This window comes from Physella acuta, unplaced genomic scaffold (assembly GCF_028476545.2).
Source record: "Physella acuta isolate Inbredline_101_S28 unplaced genomic scaffold, ASM2847654v3 ptg000605l, whole genome shotgun sequence".
In the NCBI taxonomy this organism is placed as follows: Eukaryota; Metazoa; Mollusca; class Gastropoda; family Physidae; genus Physella; species Physella acuta.
Genome location: NW_026732124.1, coordinates 126,226 through 138,898, shown reverse-complemented (window position 1 = coordinate 138,898; position 12,673 = coordinate 126,226). Strand labels below are relative to the sequence as shown.

Sequence of the window (12,673 nt, the reverse complement as noted above, 5' to 3'; positions counted from 1 at the left end):
ATAAAGTCCTAACTTACCATTATAAAGTCCTAACCTACCATTATAAAGTCCTAACCTACCATTATAAAGTCTCACCTTACTATTATAAAGTCCTAGCTTACCATTATAAAGTCCTAACCTACCATTATAAAGTCCTAACCTACCATTATAAAGTCCTCACACATTCCTACACGTCTTCCCCGTAACTTGAAATCGACGAAGGTCAGCTTGACCCGAGCTGCTGACGTCACATTAATGACCCACACGCAGTCCTGGTGATCGTTGTACATGCCCAGTTCCAGACCTGGACTCTGGATGGCACCAGTCCATCCTGTCAACGTCATAGGTCCAGTAACCCCGTCACATGTGGCCAGACATAAGCTGGGACCTGGAACATTTACATGACATTGTAACATTTTACATGGAACTGTAACATTTTACATGGAACTGTAACATTTTCATGGAACTGTAACATTTTCATGGATCTGTAACATTTTCATGGAACAGTAACATTTTACATGGAACTGTAACATTTTCATGGAACTGTAACATTTTCATGGAACTGTAACATTTTCATGGAACTGTAACATTTTCATGGAACTGTAACATTTTAATGGCATTGTAACATTTTCATGGAACGGTAACATTTTAATGGCATTGTAACATTTTCATGGAACGGTAACTTTTTAATGGCATTGTAACATTTTCATGGGACTGTTACATTTTCATGGAACTGTAACATTTTACATGGAACTGTAACATTTTCATGGAACTATAACATTTTCATGGAACTGTAACATTTTCATTGAACTGTGACATTTTCATGGAACTGTAACATTTTCATGGAACTGTAGCATTTACATGGAACTGTAACATTTACATGGAACTGTAACATTTTCATGGAACTGTAACATTTACATGGAACTGTAACATTTTCATGGAACTGTAACATTTACATGGAACTGTAACATTTTCATGGAACTGTAACATTTTCATGGAACTGTAACATTTACATGGAACTTTAACATTTTCATGGAACTGTAACATTTACATGGAACTGTAACATTTTCATGGAACTGTAAAATTTTCATGGACCTGTAACATTTTCATGGAACTGTAACATTTTCATGGAACTGTAACATTTTCATGGAACTGTAACATTTTCATGGAACTGTAACATTTTCATGGAACTGTAACATTTTACATGGAACGGTAACTTGTTAATGGCATTGTAACATTTTAATTTATCTGCAACATTTGACATGGAACTGTAACATTTTACATGGAGCGGTAACTTTTTAATGGCATTGTAACATTTTAATTTAACTGCAACATTTTACATGGAACTGTAACATTTTACAATGAACTGTAACATTTTCATGGAACTATAACATTTTTATGGAACGGTAACATTTTCATGGCATTGTAACATGTTAATGGCGTTGTAACATTTTAAAGGAACTGTGACATTTTCATGGAACTGTAACATTTACATGGAACTGTAACAAATTCATGGCATTGTAACATGTTAATGGCGTTGTAACATTTTAAAGGAACTGTGACATTTTAATGTAACTGTAAGAGTTGTATGGGACTGTAAATTTTTAATGGAATTGTAACAATTTAATGGAACTGTAAAGTTTTAATGGAGTTGTAACATTTTAATAAAATTTGTAACATTTTACCGAAACTGTAGTTTTAATGAAAATGCAAAGTTTTAATGGAACTGTAGCATTGTAACGATATTGTAAAATTTTAATGGAACTGTTTCGTATCAATTCACACTTTACAGTTGGGATATATATAAAAATAAAAAAAACATCATAGTGCACTACATCAACGTTTAATTAGTTCAGACGGTTACATAACAAAAAATCTTAGGACAAATTATCTTAGGGCAAATTATCTGAGGGCTAATTATCTCAGGACAAATGTTCTCAGATAAAAGATCCCACACAATAAATACCTCAACAAAAAATCTGAAAAAAAATGCTTTAATACAACGAGAAAGAGCTCCCCTCAACTTTCTCGTATATTGCATATAACAGCAAGCTAGTGATGACACTCCAATGGAAACGAAATAAAGAAATTTAAGATACATTTTGTTGAAAAATCGTTCGTTTTTTTCGAGAAAACACGTAAAGGCGAAAATGTTTTATGAATACAATATTTTAAAATTCTGACTGTTTTTGAGAAACTAAAAAAAAAGTTATGCTTTCGAACACTCAAAATCGATCAAAAGTTTATAGAAGCCTACGTATAAAATCTAATTTTTGAATACGATTCGTGAAGGTGTAAAACTTCGGGATTAGGTCAATATCTCGATTTCGATAATTAGCATGATTACAATACTTCTCCTATGCCAGGGGTCGGCAACCTTTTGAGACGGAAGAGCCAAAAGTTACAATTTACAAAATTTCCCAGATTATAAAGAGCCCCTAACATCTTTATTGCAATATTATGATGATAATGATCATATATATGTATAAATATATATATATATATATATATATATATATATATATATATATATATAACGCAAATTATGTGTGTGTCTGTTTAGTTTTTATTCATTCACCGTTCATCCTATGGCCTTGAAACTGTAGAAAGTTGTTGAGAATAACCTTGGGGAGGTATCTGCGAGAAAAAAAAAGTCGAATTCGGAGGGGTGGCGCCCCGGTAGGGTGCGATTCGATTTTTTTCTGTATACGGAATATAAAAATAAAAGTCAATTGCGGATTGACACCGTTCATCCGATCGCCATGGGTTGGGGTGGGGCTAGGGGTGGGTAAGGACACAAAATGTAATAGTGAAGAAGTTGCGAATAGTCAATATAAAAATATAAGTCAATTGCGGATTGACGCCGTTTATCCGATCGCCATGAAACTTTGGGAGGTTTCTTCGAAAAAAATCTTTTTTTTTTAATTTCACAAGGGTGACGCCCAAGGAGGATGCTATTTTTCTCATATGAAAATGTGAAAACGTATTGTTTTGCATTAAAATCTTTAAAAATTAAAGTATCCAAGGGAAACAACTTACAAATTTGTTACTGAAATCCTTAAAAAAAACAAAGTAACTCAATTCTTATTAGAGTATACACAATTTTGTATTGTGTTTTATTGATGTTATTACAAATATTAAAATTCTTACCAAAAGTGTCATCGTTTTTTTCGCATTCCTTAAATTTTAGTTTTTTTTATTTAAAATACATAAAATAAAAGACAGTTAGCAAAATAAAATAATTAATTTTTGAAGTTCTAAATGGTTGTAAATTTTAGCGCTACATACCTAAGATGTTAAATGGTTAAAATTGTCAGAATATATCGAAAATATTAAACACCACCAATCAAACAGCCACAACAAATAAAGCAATCACACCTAATTTAATTAACACGACTAGACAAGGAACAGAAGACGAAAACAGACTTGTAGCAACGGCTATTTTTAGATCGACTATATGGCAAATTAGGAACAAAGTCAGATATTTTTTCACAAAATACACGGACATCGAGTTAAAAGAAATATTTCAAGCAAAGCTAAGACATAGACTGGGAACTCTTACTTAACTGAGAAAAAAGAAATGTACAGGAAAGAAATAAATAAAGTATTAATTTTAATTTAGACAGTCTCAAGCCAAACATTACTCGATCAGCCCCCAAGTAAATTAACATTAGAACATTCTTCTGTTTCCCAGGTTTTTAAAATGCACAACCTGAATGGTAGAAAGAGATACACACCTCAACCCCGCCACCCCCCCCCCCCCACACACACACACACACTTCCCCCCACTCAACCGGACTGGCGGATATTTCAAGGTAGCGTGCCCACATTGCCAAGGGTCAATTTTATGTCATGGAAAGTTTTGGAATGATAGATCAGTATGTTTATTACAGAGACACTTCTCCCACGGTCGTTTCTATTTCTGTCCATGGGTGGCTACAATGTGAACTTTTGACTCCGCAGCACAGTAAACTAAGCAGTCAAGAGAAACCTAGTTTGCACACCTTATTTTAATCTAGTTCTTATGCCATTTTATTTTCTCCCTTTGATTATTATATATGCAATTGATGTTCATTGTTCATGTCTTTGATGCTGTGTAAAATCTATCAAATATATTATTATTACTGATTTAAATGTTTAAAACAATTGAATTAATAAAAAAAAAAAAATAAACAGTTTGAGGACTATAGATATAGATGTTTGAAAGGGAGGAATGTTTGCTTTGATGTGTCTTGTTGTAATAACATAACTTTTCCGATTGCTTAAAATTTGTATAATTTTAATTCTCGGTAATCCCATTTTTTTTCAGCTCCATTTAAAAACCCAAATTCTACCCCCCCCCCCCCCCCCGTCCCCGTCCCCGTCCCCGTCCCCTCAGCCCACCACCACGCCGAGAAAAAAAAATCCCTTGAATCATCATTTAATTACACATTTGCATTTTTAGTTTCAGGTTGGTTTTTAATTTTTATTTTCTCTTTATATTTTGACGTTTTATATTAGATCTATGTAAAAGTAAACCATCTTAAATGAATGAGAGCAGGCTACAAGTAAGAAAGAAATATTACTATTGTAAATCTGTATCAGTCCTCACAAGCCGATGATGAAAACTGTAATACTAAAGCGAACACACAACTGACGCTATAAATTACGTGTCTGAGGCGGAAAAAAAAAAAGAATATATGTTAATTATTCTGCACGTTTACTATACTTTCTCTATAGGCCTACTCTGTAAACGAAAAAGTAAAAAAAGATTTAATTTTTATTTAAATATATTTTATCCAGTGTCTTCCCCACAAAAATGTAAGTCCACCACCCCCACCCCATAAGAAAGTCCCATGTGCCACTCCCGGAGAAAAATGTCTGAAAGAAACGCCGACTATGATAGCTTAATGCTCTTACCTGACATAAGCACTGCAGCTATTAAGAAACCTTTCATGACTCTGACAGATTGTTAAGAAAAAAAAAAATTAGCTATGTAATTAACTGAGTAAATTAGATAGTTTTTATAATTTCAGTGGATTTTTTAGGGAAACGGGTACTTAAATTAACATCTTTTTAAAATAAAATATTTTATTTCATTTAAATTTTAATTTCGAAAATCTAGTATGTAAATTCGCTTTTGATGACATAAGAATTCAAGTGTGTTTCATTCCTATATTGAACATTATGTTTAAGAAAACATTAAATAATATAATTTTTAAATATATAAAAATAACATATTATAGAATATAGAATTAAATCAATTTTTTTCTCATCTAATTAACGAGAAAAATATATTTACCTCAATTATATCTGGATGAGCTATCTCTATCTGTGTGCTGCGATCCTACTCCATTAGATGCTCTACAATAGCTCCTCAGCTTTGTCGTCAGTGTAGAGAGGGGGGCGGGTCAGGGGGGTTAATTATCTGTGATTGATGATATGTTACCGAATGATGATCTCCCATCTCTTCATTATATTTACTCGTGTGTTCATTGTTTGCTTACACTACACCAGACCTCCATACTCAATCATTAGTTTTTAAATGGCTAACGGCTACTATCAAAAGGGTGGATTTATGTTTGCTTAATGTATACACTGTCTAACCTATGGTTTTGTTTTAAACTGAGATTTTTCACAAATAATTCTTTTTTTGCTAAAAATTTTAAATATGAAAATAGCCAATACAATGTGTCGGACGCTACCAAACTAAAAAATGATACTTTAAATAACATAGAGTAACAAAAGATGATTAAGTTAACACTGGACTAATCGGAAACTCATCATCAACTTTCGTTACTCAATGTTAAACAACATAGAGTAACGAAAGTTGATAGCGTTTATACTGGACAATGTGTCGGACACTAGAAAAATTTTAAAAAGTGATACTTTTAACAATAAACAGTAACGAATGTTGATTTATAAGACGACTCGTCAGGTGGAAGATCAGGTGGTTGGGTTATCGTTCAGCGAACCCGGGGTTCGTTCAACGCACCTGACAAAAGAAACAAGAGGTGGTACAAGTAATACAAAAAGCCACCATCTCGATGACCACACTATGCCTTCATATGCCGAGGTCACAGTAACAAGTGAACTCTACTTCACTTTCCCCATAGAACGTCAGGTTTGAAAAGGAACTTGACTATTTCGATGGAACTAATCACTGATGTAGTTAAGGTACTGAATGCAAGGGCGCACTACCCCAGACGGCACCTCTTTTTCAATACGATCTTTTATATATATATATATATAATTTATATATATATATATATATATATATATATATATATATATATATATATATATATATATATATATATATTGCTGATGCATTGTTGTATTAGCATTCGTTTTTTACACCGATTTCAAATTTCACTTTTTTCCATTAAAGGCATTTTAATGTATAACAGCTTCAGTTAAAATGAAATGAATGTTCCATTTTTGCATATGATAAAAATGTTTTTATAAGGGATGAGGGTGGAGTTTATAAAAGGGAAGTTATCGCTTACTTTCGTGTCTTTTATAAGGGAGATAATATAAAATTGATGACCAGATTATTGGCCTGTCATCATAGAAAGGGTCACGTGATCTCTCGTGTTGACCCTATAATCACCTAGATACACCACGACCATCGATTGCTCCGCCAACAACAGGATGATGGCTAATCGATGACGACTTGGTGAACGGGTGTGTGAGATCATCGGATCAATAGTGGGATCTGATTGGCTAATCCAAGTGATAGATTTTAATTCGAATTCACTTCTTGCCTGGGGTCGGCGTGGTCGGGTGTAGTAGCTTAAGACTGCTAACCCTAAAGACTCGAGTTCGGATCCCATCTACGTTTCAAATTAACTTTGATGATTTCCTTACTCATGTTAAGTGGTTTAGTACTGACTTCACTATCCCTTCATTTGATGAGTCCATAGAATGAGGTGAACTCTACTTCACCTGCCACATGGACCGTCAGTTTCGAAAGTTTACATTTCTATGACACTATTTATTCTGTAACAAACAAAAGCAGGATCTAAATTTTAAGAAATTGTTTGTTTTTTTAGTTTTTACAATAAAGTAATAAAATACTTTGAATTATGTTTTCAAATGTGCATTGCGTATTACCTGATGTATAAAATATTCTAAAATTCTTTTATAAATTATTTTTTAATGTGTATGTTACATCGAATTATTGAAATATTTTCACTTCTTTTAACGGGCCATTCGTGACTTAAAATACCATTAAACTTAAATACTTTAAATAATAAACCTAAACTTTCTCGAATATTCTTATATAACACTACGGGGGATGGCACCTCGGGATATAAACATGATATTTTAATCCATTTTTAATTACACTTTTTAAAATAGAATAGAATTGCGTAGATAAAAGAGTTGCGCACCAAATAAACGCCATAAAATCTGTGTATAATAAACAGTGCGGAATATTATTAGTACTTTATAAATGTTTAAATTCACATGTATTTTTGAGAAATCGGAAATAGCCTAAATTACTACTTCCTGTAAACGGAAGTTACTCAAAATTTGAAAGAAAGTAAAGAATTAGATCTTTTACTTATATGTGAAACTTCATGTATCTATCTGAAATAGTACTCAAGTTATAGGCTTTTGAAAAATTCAAAGTAGTAAAAGTTCCACTTCTGGTTAGCGGAAATCGCTGAAAAGCTGGTACGGATCTACAAATTTGATATAATACTTATATATGAAATTTCATCAATCTAGCTGTAACGGTACTCAAGTTATCGTGTTTACAGACACATATCCACACACACACACACACACACACACACACACACACACATGGACAGAATTGCAAAGTCCATTTTTTTCCGACTCGATTACACGTAAAACGCCGAAATTTTAATAAATATAGATTTACAATTTTTACCCGATTAAAATAAGTTCCCTATACTCCGTTTATGATGAAGTACTGAGAAGTAAAACGGTGGAAACTGTCAAAATTGCATGTGATTATTTTGCACGATTGCAATACTTTCTCTATACTCCGTATACGAGAAAGTTAAAAATAGTCCTCAAATGAAAAATACCAACATTAAATTAAATTATAGTACATTTATTTTTTTTCAAGCGTCCAGCTGTACATTGACAGAATCTAACAACTGTAGTAGGTTGTGTGCATATTGATTAAAGAAGTAAAACCAAATCAGGGGAGGCTATCTCCTGAATAAAATTGTTGTAATTATTGTACAAGTTAATTCCCCTAAGACAAATTATAAAGTGTTCGTGCCTATTCAAGCTGCAAAGTAGTGTTTATCTAGCCTTTTTCTGTAAATTTACAATGCCGGATCTTTATAAAAAAAAACATACATAATCAACATAAGGCTAAAATTATCATTAATAAACTAACTATAAATTTAGCTGTAGCCTTGACACATGACATATTCTCATACCATTAGAATTTTGTCATTTTTCACTTTCTCGTATATAAAGTATAGAGGAAGTATTGTAATCGTGCAAAAAATTGAAATCGACGTTTTACACCTCCCTTAGTCGGAAAAACATAGTTTTGCCATTTTGACCGCATGTGTGTGTATGTGTGTATGTGTGTATGTGTGTTTGTGTGTATGTGTGTATGTGACTACTATGTGTGTGTGTGAATGTCTAGGAACACGATAACTTGAGTACCGTTACAGCTAGGTTGATAAAAAAATTATATAAGTATTATATCAAATTTTTAGTTCTGTATCATTTTTCAGCGATTTCCGGTAACCGTAAGTGGAACTTATTCTACTTTTGGTTTTTAAAAAGCCTATAACTTGAGTACTGTTTCAGATAGATAAACTAAACTTTGCATTAGCTTTCTAAAACTAGCAAAAATATGTCAAACAAAATTATTAAAGCAACTGAAATGAAGTTTATTATTTATGACATCAACTACAGAAAACATTTTTTAATGCAAATAATAGTTATCAGTATATAGGCATTGTATAGACAAATTACTACTTCCGACCAACAGAAGTAACTCAAGACAGCAGGAAGAGAAATAGATATTTTACTTATATGTGAAATTTCGTTTATCTATCTCAGGGGTCTCCAAACTGCGGCCCGCGGGCCGGATGCGGCCCCCGAGGTCCTCTCATCCGGCCCGCGGAGATCTTTTTGTCCACTGAAAAAAATGTTTGTTGGAGGTTGCTGAAGAACTTTGCCCATAAAATTCAAAATTCAATTTAAAAATGTAGCCTTGGGTGCAAATACCATAGCCCGCCGTGTTTCAGATATTGGTGAAAACATTGTTATACAAATAGCGAAAATTGCAAGTTTGGCCATTGTTCAATTGCAAGGGATGAGTAGCCGAGAAGTTGTTCCACCTCTCAACTTCTTGTGTTCATTGGAATTGTGGATGAAGACATAAACATAACATAAGAACTGGCTTCCCTATATAACATGTATGGCACTGTTGAATTGCAAGCAAATGACCTCCTTAGAGACAAGTTCAAAGAAGGTCGGGTGGGTTTCTATACGTTTTTGCCCATGGAAAACTTTCCTGATATTAAAACTTTTGCATCAGAGTACCTTTCAAATTTAGGAACAACAAATCAGTGGGTACAAACATTTTGAAGAATGAATGAGATGAAGAACAATTTAAGAACAAACTTGGACCTCGAGTGTGTTGTCGGTCACCGACAGTGTTTCTTTCAGCCTTTTTTTCAGGGGGGGGTGCACTTATTTCTACATAAATTATATTTCGTTGGGGGTGGAGGGGGGGGGGGGTGACGTTCTTCGCCACCCTGAAGAAATGCCTGGAAGAAACTCTGGCCCCCGAACTGATATTTGATAGTTAATGCGGCCCTCGGGTTGAAAAGTTTGGAGACCCCTGACTATCTGAAACAGCTCTTAAGTCATAGGCTTTGTAAAAACTAAAAATAGAATGAGTTCCGCTTCCGGTTACCAGAAATCGCTGAAAAGTTAATACGGATCTACAAATTGATATAATGCTTATATATGAAATTTCATCAACCTAGCTCTAACGGTACTCAAGATACCGTGTTCACATACATACATACATTCTCACACACACGGACAGAATTACAAAGTCCAGTTTTTCCGAATCAATTACGCGTAAAATGCCGAAATTTTTATGAATCTGGATTTATTATTTTTGCCCGATTAAAATAAGTCCCCTATACTCTGTATATGATGAAGTACTCAGGTGTAAAACGGTGAAAACTGTCAAAATATCATGTGATTTTTGTGCACGATTACAATACTTCCTCTATACTCTGAAAGTAAAAACTATTCAAACCAAGGGAGGCAATTTTAAGTTAAGCTATCAAAAGAAGCAAAGAATTGTGAAAAAAAGAATTAACTACACAAAAAAGTCATCTGTTAAATTAGACATTAATTACAAAATAAAATGATTTATCGCAATTATTGAAGTTTTAATTTTATATTTTTTTTAAAAACACAATATAATTGTAAAACTTGTTCTACAATACAACCCCTTAGCTTTTTCAAACACTATTTCTTATAGAAAGAATAGTAACAATATTAATTGTGCAGTCGATAAACTACTTACTAAAAATTTTGGATCCCTTGATAAAAGGGACATAAGGTCAAAATGTCTGTATAGCAGGGGTCGGCAACCCCCGGCTCGGAGCCGCATGCGGCTCCCTTGCTGTGAAGATGCGGCTCTCCAGCTCCTTGCACATATATTAATAGTTATATTATTTCATTTTCAAAACTCATATCAAATATCATATTGCATAGAAAAACAACTTTAAACAGAATTAAAACACGTAGAGAACATGAGAATATATGCAGTACAAAGTATACGGACAGCTGACAGCAGCTTGGGCACCAGGCCCAGCCCCACAGTCCGGTGGCAACAATCCCATGCTTGCCACTGCCCAAGTGCCGACCCTTTCGAATGTTTTGAAATTGGGAATGTTATTAATGCATTACTCTGTCTGTCAGTATACATTAATTTGACGTGAGTGACGTATTTATTTTAGCTATTAGCTTCCTACTGCTGAGCCGGGTACTGGACGGTGGGGTACGAGCAACCTGTGTTCAGTGGGGGGGGGGGGGGGGGAGAGATAAGCCCGGTGAGAACCAAAGGACAGAAGCGACCGATACATTGTTATCAAACCGATATTCAAGCCAGTTAGTCGAAGTTAGCCGCCTTGAGGCTCACCTGGTTAGCGGCAGATACCTCCTGAGCCGATGATGTCCGTAAAGAAAGAAAAAAGTTAACAGCTTCTTAAGTATATTGGGATAGTCCTATAGTTATATTATTTGATAACTAAGTTTATTATTCTAGCGAAACATGCCTATGGTTTTATAGGAATAAATATTATTTCATAATAAGAACAATTTATTTTAAATAACAAATCACATTTATTTACTTAGTCCTAATATAAAATAAAATATTGAAATAAAAATGTGGCTCTTTAAAAACTGGGAAATGTTGAAAATTGTAACTTTTGGCTCTTCCGTCTCAAAAGGTTGCCGATCCCTGCTGTATAGAAAAGAAAAAAATTATGTAATCATCCTACTTTTTTTTTTAAATATTTTTTTTTAATTATGGAAGGCGATAAAATTAAAGTTACATTTGTATAAATTAAAACCGTTTGGGAACCATCGATTATACTCATCTTTATAATTTTGTATTGAATATAAACCGTTGAAAAGCAGTTTAGAATTATTTTATCAATTCTTATATTTTCAAAAAGTGTCCTCAACCTTTCCTTGAAGTCTACCGGAATGGCCAGAGAGAGTAAAACAATAATAGTCAGAACAATTGTTTTCCATGATAAAAATACACAATAGTGATCTATGGTGTATAGCGTAGTATTGTATTTATATTAAATAATATAACATCCCCAATCACCACAACACCCTGACTCTACTAATCCAAATTAAAAATAAAAGTGTTTGCTAAATTACTACCATATAATTAGTAATTATATCTTTGACTATTTCTAGCCTTAATGAAACTGGCAGTAATTTTTTACTTATTACACAAATGTTATAAAATATTCAATTTTGGTTAAAGAATTCGCTTTCTAGCAAGAAAAATTTGGAACCATTTGGAACCAGCTTTTCATATCTATTGAACAATTCACAGGAAAAAAAAACACAAACTGAAAAATCCGCAAATATAAAGTAATTTACTAATACTCCTTTCTGGAAAACTGTTTTATTATGCTAAAATGTACATTTGGTCATTCTTTGTTTATGTGTATAAATGCTAGATTTAAGAAAACAAAAATGCTCTTGCGCACTTTTTTTTGTGCGCAGTTTTCGGTTGTGCATCTTCTCCGGTTACCCGTTTGAACATAGCGAAATCAAAGCTTCTCTAACAGACAAAAATTGCAACTAAAAGGACAGAGGTGAAACACTTAAAATTATTAAAATTGTTTTCTGGGGTAATCCACAATGACGTCACACTCGTAGGGGGGATGGGGGGGTCCGTAATTTTGTGACGGTGTGTGATGAAGTGGAGGGGGGGGTTCAGATGGTGGGACGTCACACTTTTGCATTATAAAAAAGCAATGTTAGAAAACGAATTTAAGACATTATTTCGCGTTTTAGAAAAATGTTTTTTAATAAATTTGTAATAGGAATTGATTAAAATACTCTATGTTGAGAGAGTTCAGACAATATTTTGGAAAAATATCGATGTTTTAAAAAAATGTAACTGTAATTTTGAGGGGGGGGGGGGGGTTGTAGGCTGATGTGT

General features: G+C 33.4%; 1 long non-coding RNA gene across 1 annotated transcript; it reads right to left on the bottom strand.

The window, feature by feature from the left end:
* Window positions 1–155: 155 nt before the first annotated feature.
* On the bottom strand, window positions 156–5,331 carry LOC131947734 (uncharacterized). Its single transcript, XR_009387915.1, has 3 exons — window positions 5,261–5,331; window positions 4,879–4,919; window positions 156–367 (listed from the first exon to the last, which is right to left on the bottom strand). It is a non-coding gene; the product is annotated as an uncharacterized LOC131947734 (long non-coding RNA).
* Between the last annotated feature and the right edge of the window lie 7,342 nt (window positions 5,332–12,673).